The sequence below is a fragment of the Columba livia genome, chromosome 5, assembly GCF_036013475.1.
Source record: "Columba livia isolate bColLiv1 breed racing homer chromosome 5, bColLiv1.pat.W.v2, whole genome shotgun sequence".
Taxonomy (NCBI): Eukaryota; Metazoa; Chordata; class Aves; order Columbiformes; family Columbidae; genus Columba; species Columba livia.
The window spans coordinates 49,597,441-49,613,809 of NC_088606.1; positions in this window are offsets into that span (position 1 = coordinate 49,597,441).

A 16,369-nucleotide genomic window follows, 5' to 3' on the forward strand; every position below is an offset into this window, starting at 1 on the left:
CTGCGTGCTGAGAGTATTTTCTCAAAATCCCACAAGCTTTTGCATCATGTAGGAAAATGGCTGCACTAGTGGCAGGTCGGTACAACACATGGCTCTGGAAGCCACTGGGATGGTGAGAGGGACCATCTCCAAAACATCAGCCTTGAGCACCCCTGAGTCCCCATGCAGAAATATTAAAAAAAAAAAAAAAAAAAAAAAAAAAAAAAAAAAAAAAAAAGGCACAAAAAGGTACCGTTTCCCCTTTAAATGACCTGGAGACTGGGATGAAAGAGCCTAATCTTAGGTTAACAAAGGGAAGCTGTTACCTGAATTGGGCAAAAAGCAATCTGGGGCACCAGCAGTGCAGTTATTTCTAAAAACACAAGTAAAGGTGTTTATACAGCTGGAAGCATGATGCTGGCTCAGTTGCCTCTGTGGCTTGCATTTCCACTGTAAACTAGTTTAACCTATGTCCTGTCACCAAGCCTCTTGAGCAGCAGGGGAGTGTGAAGCACGTAGCCAGTCAGCTGAATCTCAGAGCAGGTCTAAAACAGTTCTTGTGCAAAGACTTTGAGCTATGTGCTGCTGAGCATCAAGTGTTTCTACAGAGTAGAATGTATTTTACAAAAGGGTATTTTACAATCAGTGGTGATTTGGACAGGCAACTAGATAATCTGAATTTGGCATCTGGTCATCTGGATTTTATTTGTTTTGTGTTTTAGAAACTCCTTATGCATGGAAGGGCTTTTGAAACATTTATCTAATATCCAAATGCTCCAGGAAAACAACCTTTCTTTGTTTTGATGATGTCTTTTGGGGACTGTGTTTTCCCATTTCATTCTTGTTTAGGAGAACAGGTGAAGCCTTTCTCCTAGTTTTTAAAAACTGGGAGCTGTGGTGATAGGAAAGCTGACCTGATTTTATAAATATTGTAAAGAGAGCTAAATCTGAGACTTGGCCCTTCTGAAAAAAAGTCTTAACCTGATCAGAAGAGAGCCAAAGCCATCACCTAATGGGTTTCCTTGGCATCCTGTGTGAAATTGAAGGGTGAATTTAGCCCTTATCTTGGAGCAACATTGTCAAAATGGATGCTGGGAAGGTCAGAATGGACTTAGAGACCAAGATCTCCCTTTCTCAGGAGGAGTTTCTTAAGGAGGATTTGTTGGAAAGGGAAATCCAGAAGAAATTACATTGCTCTGTCTTCTTGAAGGCATTCTACTGCCCAGGCTCTTGACAGTTGCCATAGTGCTAAAAAGCAGTACAAGCACGTGACCATTGTGTGGGATTTTTTTAATTTAGAAGCAAATATTTATTTTAGTTAAAATCTCATGGTACTATTAAACAAATGCACTGGCTAGTTGGTCTTTGAGCCACAGGGGTTGGGGTTTTGGACTAGCTATGTCTCAAAGTATTTCACACTTTGGGGCTGGAAGGGTTTGCTTCCTATCCACAGCTCCTCATATAGCATGAACCCTGTGAATATGCAGGGCAAGCTGCAGTCTGCACCAGCTGAATTCATTCCAGGACTCTTCTTGACAATACTTTTTAATGCTCACTAAAATGTATTTTTCCAGCTGTCTGTCTTGCTTAACTAAAACCAAACAAACAACAGTGTTATATTGCTGCCTTTCAAGAAGAGACTGAGAAAGCTTTGCAGGCTTCTTTTGAGTGGGAATAATAGAAAGTCAACATGCATTAGGATTGCTGAGCTGCTGGAGCAGCAGTGGGGAAGAGTGAATCCAGTGGGAGCCCTACGCCCAGCAGTGTACACTGTGTGCAGAAAAGGTGCAAGCTACCCCATGGAGCTCTGCCCATGCTCAAATCTGTCCCATGAGTAACTTTGTTGTCATTCAGTTCACAAAATGGGCTAAATTGGGCGCTTTTCCACACCCTATCTCTCTGTCCATATGGTTGCTATGGTGAGGGCAGAGCTGTTATTTTTGGCTAGTAGTGCTGTAATTTTCTAGAGACCACAAGAGGCTGTCCTCAAGCCAACACTTTGCTTTGAAGCTAGACTCTGGGTTATCTTCCCAGTGTTTGGGCTGGAGCCCCAGATAGCTCTATGATGTCTCTCTAGGTCTCACTGTATGGACTAGGAAATCTCTATGCCACTAAAAAGACATTACAAAAATAGGCTGCCTGGACAACAGGTGCCTTTTGTGTCTGTGCTGGGTGCTCAAAAATGAGCTGTGGGGTCTGGATGTCTAAACTTGCAATTCAGTGAGGCTTGAGTTTTCCAGGGTTAATCAGGCTTTGGGGGAAATTAGGTCCCTTGAAGATGTCAGATTGGGTCTTCAACTGCCAGGGCACCAAAAAGCACACAGTGGGTTTATTTTTTTTTTGTCTTATTCTTGCCTAGCTCTGTTTGGATGGCAAAACCATTCCTGAAGGACCACGGCTGTCTCCAGGAGAGGGCAACAGAAGGGTTCCTTCCCAAGGCTCTTTGGACCATGAGCTGAGCGAACCAGTGTCTTTATTTCTCTTCAAAGAATGAATTGAATTATCTGCTTGACCAAATCACTAGTACCCGAAGGAGAGCTCTCCCTGGAGTCTCATTTAGCTTACCAAAACATTTTCTCCTTTTGCTTTACATTGTCTGTTTCTCTCCCTGCCTCATCTCCACACACACTTTGTTTCCAATGTAGTTTTTCCTGACGTTGTTATTCCTGTCGTGACCACAGTGAGATATTGCTTGAGCAAGAGACTAGATGGTGCATACATTTCAATGAGAAATTTCTGTCCTCTGTCCAGATAATATGTTGTATTTGTGCTCCCTACAGCCAGAAAGCATCAAGCAGAGGCAGCTGGAGAGGTGCCAGCATCACAGGGCATGGGACTTCTGCTGCATCAGCAGGACAAGGAAGCTGCTGGAAGCGAGTGTGAGATCCTTGCACCTGCTGGAACCAAAAGCCAGGCTCAGTGCACAGAGGGATGCTTGTGAAGAGCCAGCAGATTCTCAGCAAGGAAAAGCTGAGCCTCAGCTCTCATCAGCTTTCACACTGGTGTGTATGCAGGCAGACAGGGCTACAGACAGAGCAAGGTGGATCAAATACATTGCCTTTGGCCCCTGTGCAAAATCCCAGAGGCACAGAATCATAGAATCATTTCTGTTGGAAGAGACCCTCAGGATCATTGAGTCCAACTATAACCTAACCTAACTCTAGCACTAAACCATGTCCCTAAGAACGCAATCTAAACACCTTTTAAAAACCTCCAGGGATGGTGACTCCACCACATGCCTGGGCATTCTTTTCCAGTGCTTGACAACCCTATCCATGAAGAATTTTTTCCTAATATCTAATCTAAACCTCCCCTGGCTCAACTTGAGGCCATTTCCTCTAGTCTTAACACTTGCTACTTGGGAGAAGAGACCAGCACCCTCCATGCTACAAGCCATCCAGGCCATGAGCTGCCAGCTTCTGCAGGAGAATGCCGTGGTATGTGGTGTCAAAGGCTTTACTGAAGTCTAAGTACACAACATTCACAGCCTTTCCCTCATCTACTAGACAGGTCACCTTGTCATAGAAGGAGATCAGGTTGGTCAAACAGGACCAGCCTTTCATAAACCCATGTTGAGTGGGCCTGATCATATAGTTCTCTTGTATGTGCCATGTGATGTTACTCAAGATCATCTGCTCCATGATCTTCCCTGGCACAGAGGTCAGACTGACAGGTCTGTAGTTCCCTGAATCCTTCTTCCAGCCCTTCTTGCAGGTGGGCATCCTGTTAGCCAACTTCCAGTCAACTGGGACCTCCCCAGTTAGCCAGGATTGCTGATAGATAATGGAAAGTGGCTTAGTGAACACCTCCACCAGTTCCCTCAGCACTCTCGGGTGTATCCTATCTGGCCCCATAGACTTGTGGGTGCCCAAGAGGTGTAGCAGGTCGCTAACCATTTCCCCTTGGATTATTGGGGCTTCATACTGCTCCCCATCCCTGTCTTCTGGCTCAGGGGGCTGGGTACCTGAAGCACAGCTGTTCTGGCTATTAAAGACTAAGGTGAAGAAGGCATTTAGCACCTCAGCCTTTCCATCATCCTCTATCACTATGTTTCCTCTCACATGCATCAGGGGATGGAGATTCTCCTTAGCCCTCCTCTTATTGCTAATATATTTATACAAACTATATTGCTAATATATTTATAGAAAAATATATATAATTGTCAAGGGTTAAGATTCCGGGGTGACAATAAAACCCTGGCAGATGTATTGTTAACCTCCTCTGTCCCCCCACTTCCCCCTTTTGCCCCTCCCTCTCCCTCCTTCCCACTAAGGAGAGGCGATAGGGAGGGAAAGAAGGACAGAGAGAAGAGAGTTGGAAAAATTTAAAATGTTTTACTAATGCTACTAATAAGAATAGAGAAAATAATACAAAATATACAAAACCAATCTTGAAAGTCTCAGCAACTGCAGAGCTGGCAACCAAAGTCCTGGATTAGACTCTGCAGCCACCCGAAGCTGGATTCAGTCTCTCACTAGGCCTCAGTTCACAGGGACGACTAGCAAGGTCCTCTCCTAATGTCGGCCATAAGCAGAAGGGAAAAAGCAAAGGCAAAAGGGACGAGATCCTCATGATCTCCCACTTTTATATGCAGTATTCACGTGAATGTGATGTTATACACAGTTGGTCAGTTTCTTGGTCACCGGTTTCTCGTCGCCCCTCTCGTGAGATGTCCATCCATGCTTATCAATAAGTTTGCATTCCATTGCTAGGTTTACCAAAACACGTGTCTGGTTCTCCAGGAAAATGCAGTTAATATGAAGGCTTTAGCTGACAGGCAAAATTCACTGAAAGAGAAACTTGTTTTTAACAAAACCAGGACATTCCACCCCTTATAATATGCCATTCACTGAATACTTAAACCTTATCAATACAATCTATCAATGCAACCTAATTAATCACTACTACTATATATATATATATATACTCATATGTACATATATACACAGGAATAATTAGTCAGTGGACCATCCTTTAAAAAGTTCATTAAGTTCATTTTGTCACGACAGTCTCCCAGGGCAGGAAAAATGGTACAAGTGCATCTCATGACCACTGTTTGTGGGTTAAAGACATCAACTTCGAAGAAGTTGTCAGGCGCCACTCAAAGAAGCTAGCTCTGGTTCATCATCACTGTGTTGATCTGAAAGACACTTATTAAACACTGTTAGTACGGCAATTCACATCATGCAGTTCAGTATTGCATATTTTCACCTAAACTCAAATCCCCTTGAGGTACACACCGAACTTCTCCATCCTTAAGCATCACCCACCAGGTGCTGCCAGGTCCCTGGGCAAAAACAATCCCGCGAATGGGCTTGCCTTTGCCTGAGGCAGGAGTAACCCAGACTGCCTTTCCTAACATATTTTTCATGTGTACTACAGGGACTTTATCTCCTTCTACAGGCCGTAGAATTTCTGATTGGGCAGGCCTGGCTCGATTGGTTGATCCGCTGGTGTTGACCAACCAAGTGGCTTTTGCTAAATATGAATCCCAGTTTTCAAAGGTTCCACCACCAAGTGCCTTTAGTGTAGTTTTTAGCAAACTATTGTACCTTTCAATTTTCCCAGAGGCTGGTGCATGATATGGAATATGATATACCCACTCAATACCATGTTCTTTGGCCCAATTGTCTATAAGACTGTTTTTGAAATGAGTACCGTTGTCTGATTCAATTCTTTCTGGTGTACCGTGTCGCCAAAGGACTTGCTTTTCAAGGCACAAGATAGTATTTTGGGCTGTAGCATGAGGTACGGCATATGTTTCCAACCATCCAGTGGTTGCTTCTACCATTGTAAGTACATAACGCTTACCTTGACGTGTTTGTGGAAGTGTAATATAATCAATCTGCCAAGCTTAACCATCACTTTAACCATCACCCCCCATACCATACAGGCTTTAACCGTTTCGCTTGTTTGATTTCAGCGCAAGTCTCACATTCATGAATAACCTGTGAAATAGTGTCCATAGTTAAATCCACCCCTCGATCGCGAGCCCATTTATATGTTGCATCTCTACCTTGATGCCCTGAAGCATCATGGGCCCACCGAGCTAAGAAAAGTTCACCTTTATGTTGCCAGTCCAAGTCCACCTCAGCTACTCTAATCTTAGCAGCTTGATCTGCTTGTTGGTTGTTTAGATGTTCCTCGGTGGCTCGACTTTTAGGCACATGAGCATCTACATGACGAACTTTCACAGGCAGGCTCTCTAGCTGAGCAGCAATGTCTTGCCACAGTGTGGCAGCCCAAATGGGTTTACCTCTGCGCTGCCAGTTGCTTTTCTTCCATTGCTGTAGCCACCCCCACAAGGCATTTGCTACCATCCATGAGTCAGTATAGAGATAAAGTATTGGCCACTTCTCTCGTTCAGCAATGTCTAAAGGCAGCTGGATGGCTTTCACTTCTGCAAATTGACTAGATTCACCTTGTCCTTCAGTGGCTTCTGTAACTTGTCATGTGGGACTCCACACAGCAGCTTTCCACCTTCGATGTTTTCCTACAAGACGACAGGATCCATCTGTGAACAGTGCATACTGCTTATCAGTCTCTGAAAGAGTATTATACAGTAGTGCTTCTTCAGCACGTTTTACTTCCTCCTCATCTGGAGACATCCCAAAGTCTTCGCTTTCTGGCCGGTCTGTAGTCACTTCTAAGATCCCTGGGCGACTGGGATTTCCAATTCGAGCTTGTTGCGTGGTCAATGCAATCCATTTACTCCACGTAACTTCGGTTGCATGATGTGGAGAGGGAACCGTCCCTTTGAACATCCAGCTCAGCACCGGCAGTCGGGGTGCCAGGAGGAGCTGTGCTTCAGTACCGATCACTTCTGAAGCAGCTTGAACTCCTTCGTATGCTGCTAGTATCTCTTTTTCAGTTGGAGTGTAGTTGGCCTCAGATCCTTTGTATCATCGACTCCAAAAACCTAAGGGTCGACCTTGGGTTTCTCCTGGTGCTTTCTGCCAGAGGCTCCAGGTAAGTCCATTATCTCCGGCTGTGGTGTAGAGCACATTTTTAACATCTAGTCCAGTCCGAACTGGTCCAAGGGCCACCGCATGAGTTATCTCACGCTTAATTTGTTCAAAGGCTTGTCGTTGTTCAGGGCCCCACTCAAATTGGTTCTTTTTACGAGTCACTCGATAGAGAGGGCTCACAATCTGGCTGTAGTCAGGAATATGCATTCTCCAAAAACCTACAACGCCCAAGAAAGTCTGTGTCTCCTTTTTATTAGTAGGTGGAGACATTGCTGCAATTTTGTTGATCACATCCATTGGGATCTGATGATTCCCATCTTACCATTTTATTCCTAAAAACTGGATCTCTCGTGCAGGTCCCTTGACCTTGCTTCGTTTTATGGCAAAACCAGCGTCCAAAAGAATCTGAATTATTCTCTCACCTTTCTCGAAGACTTCTTTCGCTGTGTCGCCCCATACGATGATGTCATCAATATATTGCAAGTGTTCTGGAGCTTTACCTTGCTCCAGCGTGGTCTGGATCAGTCCATGGCAGATGGTAGGACTGTGTTTCCACCCCTGGGGCAAGCGATTCCACGTGTACTGGATGCCTCTCCAGGTGAAAGCAAACTGCGGCCTGCACTCTGCTGCTACAGGAATAGAGAAAAATGCACTAGCAATGTCAGTTGTAGCATACCACTTAGCTGCCTTTGACTCAGTTCAAATTGCAGTTCTAGCATGTCAGGCACAGCAGCACTCAGTGGTGGCGTAACTTCATTCAGGCCACGATATTCTACAGTTAGTCTCCACTCGTCACTAGACTTATGCACTGGCCAGATTGGGCTGTTAAAAGGTGAGTGAGTCTTACTAATCACACCCTGGCTTTCCAATTGACGGATCAACTTCTGGATAGGAATCAAAGAGTCTCGGTTGGTGCGATATTGCCAGCGATGCACTGTTGTGGTAGCAATTGACACCTGCTGATCGTCAACCATCAGCAGTCCTACAACAGAAGGGTCATCTGAAAGACCAGGCAAATCAGACAGCTGTTCAATTTTCTCAGTGTCCACAGCTGCTATACCAAATGCCCACCTATACCCTTTTGGGTCCTTAAAATACCCTCTCTTGAGGTAGTCTATGCCAAGGATGCACGGAGCATCTGGACCAGTCACAATGGGGTACTTTTGCCATTTTTTTCCAGTTAGGCTCATTTCAGCCTCTACAACAGTCAGTTCCTGGGATCCCCCAGTCACTCCAACAATATTGATGGATTGCGTTCCTTCATAATTAGAAGGAATTATCGTGCACTGAGCACCGGTGTCCACTAAAGCTTTGTACTCCTGGGGGTGTGTTGTACCAGGCCATCGTATTTGTACAGTCCAATAAACTCTGTTATCCCTTTCCTCCACCTGGTTGGAGGCAGGGCACCTCTAATTTCTGTTTTGTACAGTCTCTGGGTGTGAATTAGAGGTTCCTTCAAGAGCATCAGAATCTCTTCTGCTCCTTTTGTAAACTGGAGCAGCCACCTTCGTAGGAGTTTTTCCTTTTATCTCACGTACTCGTTCTTGAAGTTCTGAGGTAGGTCTTCCATGCCACTTATTCATGTTTTCTCCCTGCTCATGTAGGAAGAACCACAGTGAACCTCTTTTTGTGGGCTGCCTCTGTCCTCTCTCTCAAGATTGGAAACGCCTTTTCCTAACAGCTGAAACATAGGTTTGTGCAGGTCGTGAATGGTATGTGTCTTCTCTGAGTTCTTTGATTTCTTGCAACAGCTTTTCAAACCGGTCATCAGATTTTTCACACAGTTTCTCTACAGCAGATACACAAGCCCATAGAGAACCAGCAAGGCTGTCCTCAAAGTTCTGGGGCTGCTCAATCACTTCAGTAATATTTTGTACACCTCCAGCTGACCAGACCATTCCTGCCAATGACTTAGCATATGCAGGTGGTGCACTTTGTACAAATCTGCGCCACAGAGGTCGTGTACAATTGATTCTATCTGGGTCTGTCCCCTCTTGGCTGTTTGGTCCAAAATAGATGATCTGTCGCACAGCTAATTCTCTCAGGAACTGAATACCTCTCTCCATAGTATTCCATTTCCCTAACTTGGATATACAGTCTTCCTTGTAGGGAAATCTTACTTTCATAGCTGCCAGGAGTCGGGTCCAGAGGGTGGTGGCATTAGACTCTCTTGAAATTGCCCTATCAATTGTGGAATCTTTTGACAGAGATCCCAGCTGCCTGGCTTCACCACCTTCCAATTCAATTGTTTCTGCCCCGTTGTCCCAGCATCGGAGCAGCCAGGTTAAAATATTCTCGCCTTCACGATGACTAAAGTCTTTTCGCAGATCTCTCAGCTCACCTGGAGAAAAGGACCGAGTGGTGGTCACTTCATCTCCTCCCTGTCCTGATGATGCACCTTGGGTTGATGTTGGCCTTGTGCCATCATCTGCTGCATGGGTAGTCTTTCTAGTGACTTTCTTACAACCAGCAACTGAAGCTGATATGGGTTCACCATCATTTGATTCATTTCCAGAGTCGGAATGACTGTCACAGTGATTACTATGGTTACAGCAGCAACAGTGACCAGTGTGTGAAGAAGGGGGGGCTGCCTTGTTAGCCTTTGAGGCTGGAGAAGTAATGTTATCTCCAGCGACCTTGGCAGAGGAACTCTGCGGAGGAGCTGTAGCTTCAGCCTGCGAAGCCGCGGTTGGGGGGGCAGTGGCTGCAGCGGCAGCTTTTGCTGTTTTGCTCTTTCTCGAGCGGCCAGGAGTGCTTTTTGCTAAAGCTTCCGAAGACGCACCGCAAATCTCAGGACAAAAAAAAGACGCAAACCTTCTGTTGAATGCCATTTCTCTTAACAGTAACACAAACTGACAGACATTCAGCAAACCAGATAACACCATCACAGTTCTATCAAAACTCCAAGAATATTCAAAGCTCTCTAAAACATTTGCAAACTGTCCTAGCGAAAAAACGGAAGTATTGTTAGTCAGCCTTTCTAAAGATTCGCTCGACCAATTAGCAAACACAGAGCCATACTGCTCTTTAATCTCTCCTGGAGGCTTTTCAAGGTAAAGCAGAAGCGAGTAGAAATTCATTAGCAGCTGCAGTATAATGAAACAGACCAGTGACAAACCACACGGTATCATCATGACCATTGTCCAGTTCCTTGTTGTTATATAATGAATACTTTGATTTAAAAAGAAGGCCCAACACAGATATGGAATCAGTGAGCACAATGTAGAAAATAACTGATACAACTTATGCCATAACATCTTTAAATCAGTGTAATTCACTTTGCCTTAATACAACTAAATAATATCCAAAGCAAACAGACGCGTATCACAACTCTATGAGTTGGCACCGTGCCAAGAAAACTGAAAGGTACGTCAGCAGTAGAAAAGCCAAAAATCTTCAAATTTACCCCTTTCTCTTGCCCCACGTTGGGTGCCAATTATTTGTCGAGGGTTAAGATTGCGGGGTGACAATAAAACCCTGGCAGATGAATTAACCCCCTCTCCCCCCCACTTCCCCCTTTTTTGCCCCTCCCTCTCCCTGCTTCCCACTAAGTACAAGTGAACAGGAGGGAAAGAAGGACAGAGAGAAGAGAGTTGGAAAAATTTAAAATGTTTTACTAATGTTACTAATAAGAATAGAGAAAATAATACAAAATATACAAAACCAATCTTGAAAGTCTCAGCAACTGCAGAGCCGGCAACCAAAGTCCTGGATTAGACTCTGCAGCCACCCGAAGCTGGATTCAGTCTCTCACTAGGCCTCAGTTCACAGGGACGACTAGTGAGGTCCTCTCCTAATGTCGGCCATAAGCGGAAGGCAAAAAGCAAAGGCAAAAGGGACAGGATCCTCATGATCTCCCACTTTTATATGCAGTATTCATGTGAATGGGATGTTATACACAGTTGGTCAGTTTCTTGATCACCGGTTGCTCGTTGCCCCTCTCGTGAGATGTCCATCCATGCTTATCAATAAGTTTGCATTCCATTGCTAGGTTTACCAAAACATGTGTCTGGTTCTCCAGGAAAATGCGGTTAATATGAAGGCTTTAGCTGACAGGCAAAATTCACTGAAAGAGAAACTTGTTTTTAACAAAACCAGGACAATAATATATAGTTAATATATTTATAGAAACGCGGAGTTCTGTTTCTCCAAAGGATGCAATTGCCTTTTATCCACCCTCCTCTCTCAGGATCTCCTGTTTTTCCTTAAAAACATCCAATTTTAACCCAGGATTGCAAAAATTTGGCTACTACCAGCTAGCAACTTTGATCTCCTCATTTATGCCACAGCCAAAGGGTGGTTATAAAAGACCATCTCCTAACAGGCTCCTAGGTGAGAAATGGCTCGTATGGGGTTCAGCTGCACTCCCATGTGGAGTAAAGCCTCTGTGGACTAATGTCCACAGATTTAAATTCTTCTCTTTTAGAACAGGTTTGTTGTTTGTGGAGTTTTTTGGTCAAAGTGCCCTTATCTCTTGTGTGAGATAACGCCTGCCTCCTAGCTAGTTTGTTGGAAAAGTTTAATCACTCATGGAGCCACTCAGATTCGGTTATAAGAGCCTTGGAAAATGAGACGAGTGGTATGTGGGAAACAGATGCTTATCTAGAGCTAAGCAGGCCAGGCTGATGCTGCTGTTCTGCTCTCTCAGGGAACTGACTACTCCTTCTTCAGATGGCTGTCATCTTGGTGATGCTGCTCAGGGCACCATGAGAGCTGACACATTGACACAGAGATGCCACCTGGTCCCCTGCTAGGTCCTTGCAGTTTATTCTTTTAAGCAGATATTTGAATTTTGTTTATGTAGAGTAAATACAGGGGTAAGGAAGCACAGTTTTGCTCTGCTGGCTGTTGGTACCACCCCCTGCTTTTCTTACCTAGACAGGGACCATGGACTGCCACTTGCCCAATGGAGCTGTACAAGGACCATAGGGCAGTGAGGTGATATCAGATGGGGAAGCAGTCATGGAGCTGGCCTGAGTGCATGCTACTTCTGTCCTTGTAAGCACAGAAAAAATCCTAAAATACATGGAGTGTCTCCAAGAGGGATTATATCTCAACGTGCAGCATGTGAGTGATCTATGGGGGAAAGTGGCTGGATGTGGGCAGGCACAACCAGGGGCACTTTCTGACTCCCTATTTTTGACCTACTAGTAGATGTGATGATTTAATCTTGCTCTGGGACTCCAGTTTGGGTGAGAGATTATGCCAAGCATCAGGTCCTACATGCTGGAGGCAAGATTTGGGCAAGATTCTTGGGATTTTTGAAGGAGTGGGGCTCCATTTATACTGCTGGGGTGGGTTGACAGGGACAGCAGCTTCTGTCCTAGGTCTTCACGAACATTCCTGACAAGGGATTGTTCTTATCAGGACTGCTTTGGCTGTTCCAGATTAGGAACAATCACATGCTTGTTTTTTCCAGAGAAGGCATGGTGACTGGTTTTACTAGTAGGAACTACTAGCATGCAGGGAAGGCAAGAGGTACAGGTAGGGACAAGTAGGTGGGCTGTTTAGCCTCACCAGCAAACACATCTACACCAGAGCATCATCGCAATGGTGCTCAGTCACTAGGATTAGCATCATCCTAGATTTGATTTTTCCAATCAGTAGTGAAGGAGAGGCACTATCCAGATCTAGCTCAGCCCTCAGGAGGTCTGATCTGCTTCTGAAGATGTCCTCCACTGCCAGAGGCATAGCTGGGAGTCTGGAGGCAGGTGAGCAGGGTGAATCTCAGCGGTTTTAGCTCCTTCCTGTGGCAGCCCATCACAAATTGGCACTTTGCAAGATCCCAGCTGCCCCCACCAGCAGCTGCCACTGTCTCCAGGGCCTGTTTGGGGAGCACAGGCAGGGAATGCTGCTGCCAGGCTGGCGGCTTGCAGTCAGGGGAGGAAAGACTCACATTTGGGTGAGATTTTGCGTGGCTTTTGCTCACCCAAAGGGCTCATGTGGGGTGTGAGGAGCACAGTCAGGAATGACTTTCGGATCTTGGTGGGACAGCATGAGAGGACTCACAAAGGTCCAGCAGTGCAGGGAGTGTGGGAATGGCAGGGAGATGCCCAGGCTTGATGCATGGCACGTGGCACATGGCACAGTCTCTTGCTTTCAACTAGGGAGACACATCTGGGGAGTGGGACTTGCCCTGTGTGAAGATTTGGCCAATAAGGAAGGCGAGAGGCAGGTGTCCCTCCCTTGCTGCAGAATTCAGGTGCTTAGAGAGGAGGAGGGAGAGAAGGGTGGACATGGGAGGTTTGCCAGGCACCAAAGCAGCTGGGAGCTCCTGGAGAGGAGACTCATGGCATGTGTGGGCAGATTAACAAGCTGAGCTGGCCATAGACCAGTCAGCCCTGCACACATGTGCCTGAGGCTGGCTGCCAGCACCACTGAAATGATTTTTGCCTGTCTAGCAGCTGAAAAAAGGTGCTTTTCAATGGGAGCAAACTCATGACTATCTGAATTTTTGCTCCCACCAGCCAAGCCTTGGTTGCAGGCTCTCCTGACTGAAACCAAGACTTGAATGCCAGAGCTCTCAAAGTGTTCAGTGGCACAGCCTAACTGCCTTTAGAGTCATTCTCACCAGACGAATGGCAGCATAACACTGGAAACTGTGGATCAGGGAACCTTGAACTAAATGCTGAGTTGTTTGGGCCCCAAAATTTCCCTCTAGAGCTGAATCTGAGATCTGCCCTAGTCTGGGGAGGTCTAAAATGTCTGGCTGTGAGTGTAGACCAAATAGGACCCAAGTACTCTGGTGTCCAGGTGTGTTTGAACTGGATATATTGCTTCAAGTCCATTTACATGGTGTTTTGCTAGGGCAACCAAACTTTAATTAAAGGAGGTGCCTCCAGGCCTTTTTATAACTCAAAAGCAAAGTGCTTTTACACTGTTTTCCCACAGGCACTACAGGAGCTATGCATGGCAGGAAGGACTACATCCTCATTCCTCATCTGTCCCCTCTCACTCCACTGTGCAATGTGAGCAAGCTGCAGCTCTGTGCCTGCAACCGTGTGCCTGACCTGGCTGTCCTCAAGTGCAAACTCCTCTGGGCTCAAGGTGAGAAATTCCCCTTCTTCAGTCTTTCCATTCCAGCCATGTGTAGGGGAGAAGCTTGTCTTTGTTGCAACACATGAGGCCCATGGGGAGAGACCCCAGTGATGATGGGGGCTGCTGCTTGTCCGTGGCTGAACTTGCACACCCCTCTGGGGTGAACAAACCTCTGGGCTGGATCCTGTGCTTCACTAAACCTGCCTGGCTCCTGCACAGCAGCTGTGCCTTAATTCAATGCAAATCTGCTGGTATCTGCATGAGAGCCTGGCCCTACAAAGATGGGAGAGGAGCTTGGAAGAGGAAGCACAAACCTTGGAAAAAAAACAAGGAGTAATTCCAGGTACTTAAGACCTCTCACTGAAGCCGCACAGATCAAATGTAAGAGCCTTCACATTTCTGTTCTGTGTCGGCGCTGCCTCCAGGTTGTTCCCAGTCTCTGTGTGTTTCCTGGGACACTCCAGTGGGTCACCATAACTTTTTATGCTACTTCAGTAGGGCATTCTGCTTTACAGTCCCAAGAACACCATCACTGATAGTTACTACAGGTAGGCAGGAGGAGTTGTGTAGGGACTTAAGCCCGCAGTTGACTTTCAGAGCTATCCCAGGCACACTCAAACCAATTCAACATGGCCAAAAATTAGAAAAAGCAGTTGCATGGAAATGAATCTCCAGTTCCTGTTAATAGCTCCAAACCTAAAGTTACTGGAGGCTAATTAGAGAAGCTTTGAGAGTTTGAGTAGTAAAATGATCTTAATAGTTTAACTGTGTTGGTACATTGACTCATTATATTGAGGGCGTAATCACTATCCCCTGAGTAGTGTGTTCACCTGTAAGCCAGAGGATGGCTTTTTCTCCCCATGTTTGCCTTGAGGTGGGGAAATCTGCATGAGAAGAAAATGAAGGTTATGGCTCTGTGGTTTGGTAGCACTTTTCTCCAGTGATATTTTTCTGGTAGGATTTGCAGAGCTATTTGCCCATCTGTCCGTACTCTTGTACATATTTATGTACTTAAATATTTGTACTTTTTTTTTCTTAATAGATATTATAATACATATTTATATTAAATTATTGTGTATTTATTTATTTATAAGCCACCTTTTTCTTCCTCAACTCAGCATTACTTGTCTTTGTCTGGAGTCAGACCAGTTGTCCATAGGCTTTCATGCGAAGGCAGCACAGTGAAGGGCCTGAATGACTTCAAGTGAAATTCAATACAAGTTATTTGGGAGGTTAAAATTATCCATGGTAGAAGGCATGAGTGAGCGGCATGTCCCCAACAAGGCCACCACTTTCCCCAGGTGCAGTAGCAGGCAGGATGACAGGCATCCTATGTCAGGAAGGGGATGCTGCTGCTGCTGCTGTGTCTGAACAACGTCAGAGATCAAAGCCTGGAAGGGCTGCAGGTGATCATGGATGAAAAGAAGGAGACCCCCAAAAGCAAACAAAAATGTGCTTGGCCTCTGCAGGGAGGGGAGGACAGAGGATAACAAAAACAGTGACTCCATTCTGTCTGTTCTGCAATGCTTTTCGCCTGGAGATCTTCCACCACCCAGGAGCCACCATTCTGTTTACCTCCTTCAAGCACAAGTGGGTTGTCATCCACTCCCACCACCCTGCTTGAGCTTTGCACCTTGGATAGTTGAATACTGGCCTCTCTGGGACACCTCATTCCAACTCCAACATTGCCACCAGCCTGCAGTGCATCACAGCCTCCCTCCGGCCTCCCTCCTCCAAGCTTCATCCTTCCTGTCTTCACAGGACCAAGGAGTCAGATCTGTGTTGCAACCCAAGATATTTTATAGGGCAAGCAAATGCTAGAGGAGCTGTGCAGAGGTAGGGATGGCAGCATGAACACCCATTTCAAAATCAGCACTTCCTCCTCCCTCCCCTTTTCTACTGGCCTTTCAGTTGCTTCCTACACCAACATAAGCCTTTGCAACCTAAACAACTTTTTGATTATACCCTACACAAAACCCATCCACACATTTAACAGATTTCTGAGAAGGTGGGACCTTATATGTCATGTTACTATGGCAGGATTTTGAAGCAGTGTCGCTAAGAAAAAATATAAAACAAAGGAAAACTGGAGTTCCAACCCACGCATGCCTGAAGGCGAGGCAGAGAATGGCTCTTATGTGAGGGAATTTGCCACTTTGAAAGCCTGGAAGATCAGTCAGAAGACATGCTGGGAGTATAGGACATGTTAAATGGATCTCTTTTATCAGACCAGGACAGGGAGACATGTGAAACATAATTTCAAGCTGTGAAAAACCTTTTTGTCTTCAATTTTTTTTCCCCTACAACATGCAATGATCACACCCCACAAATTCCCAAAGGCCAAAATGCATCAAGATTCAGAAAAAGACTAAATGGATATGGAC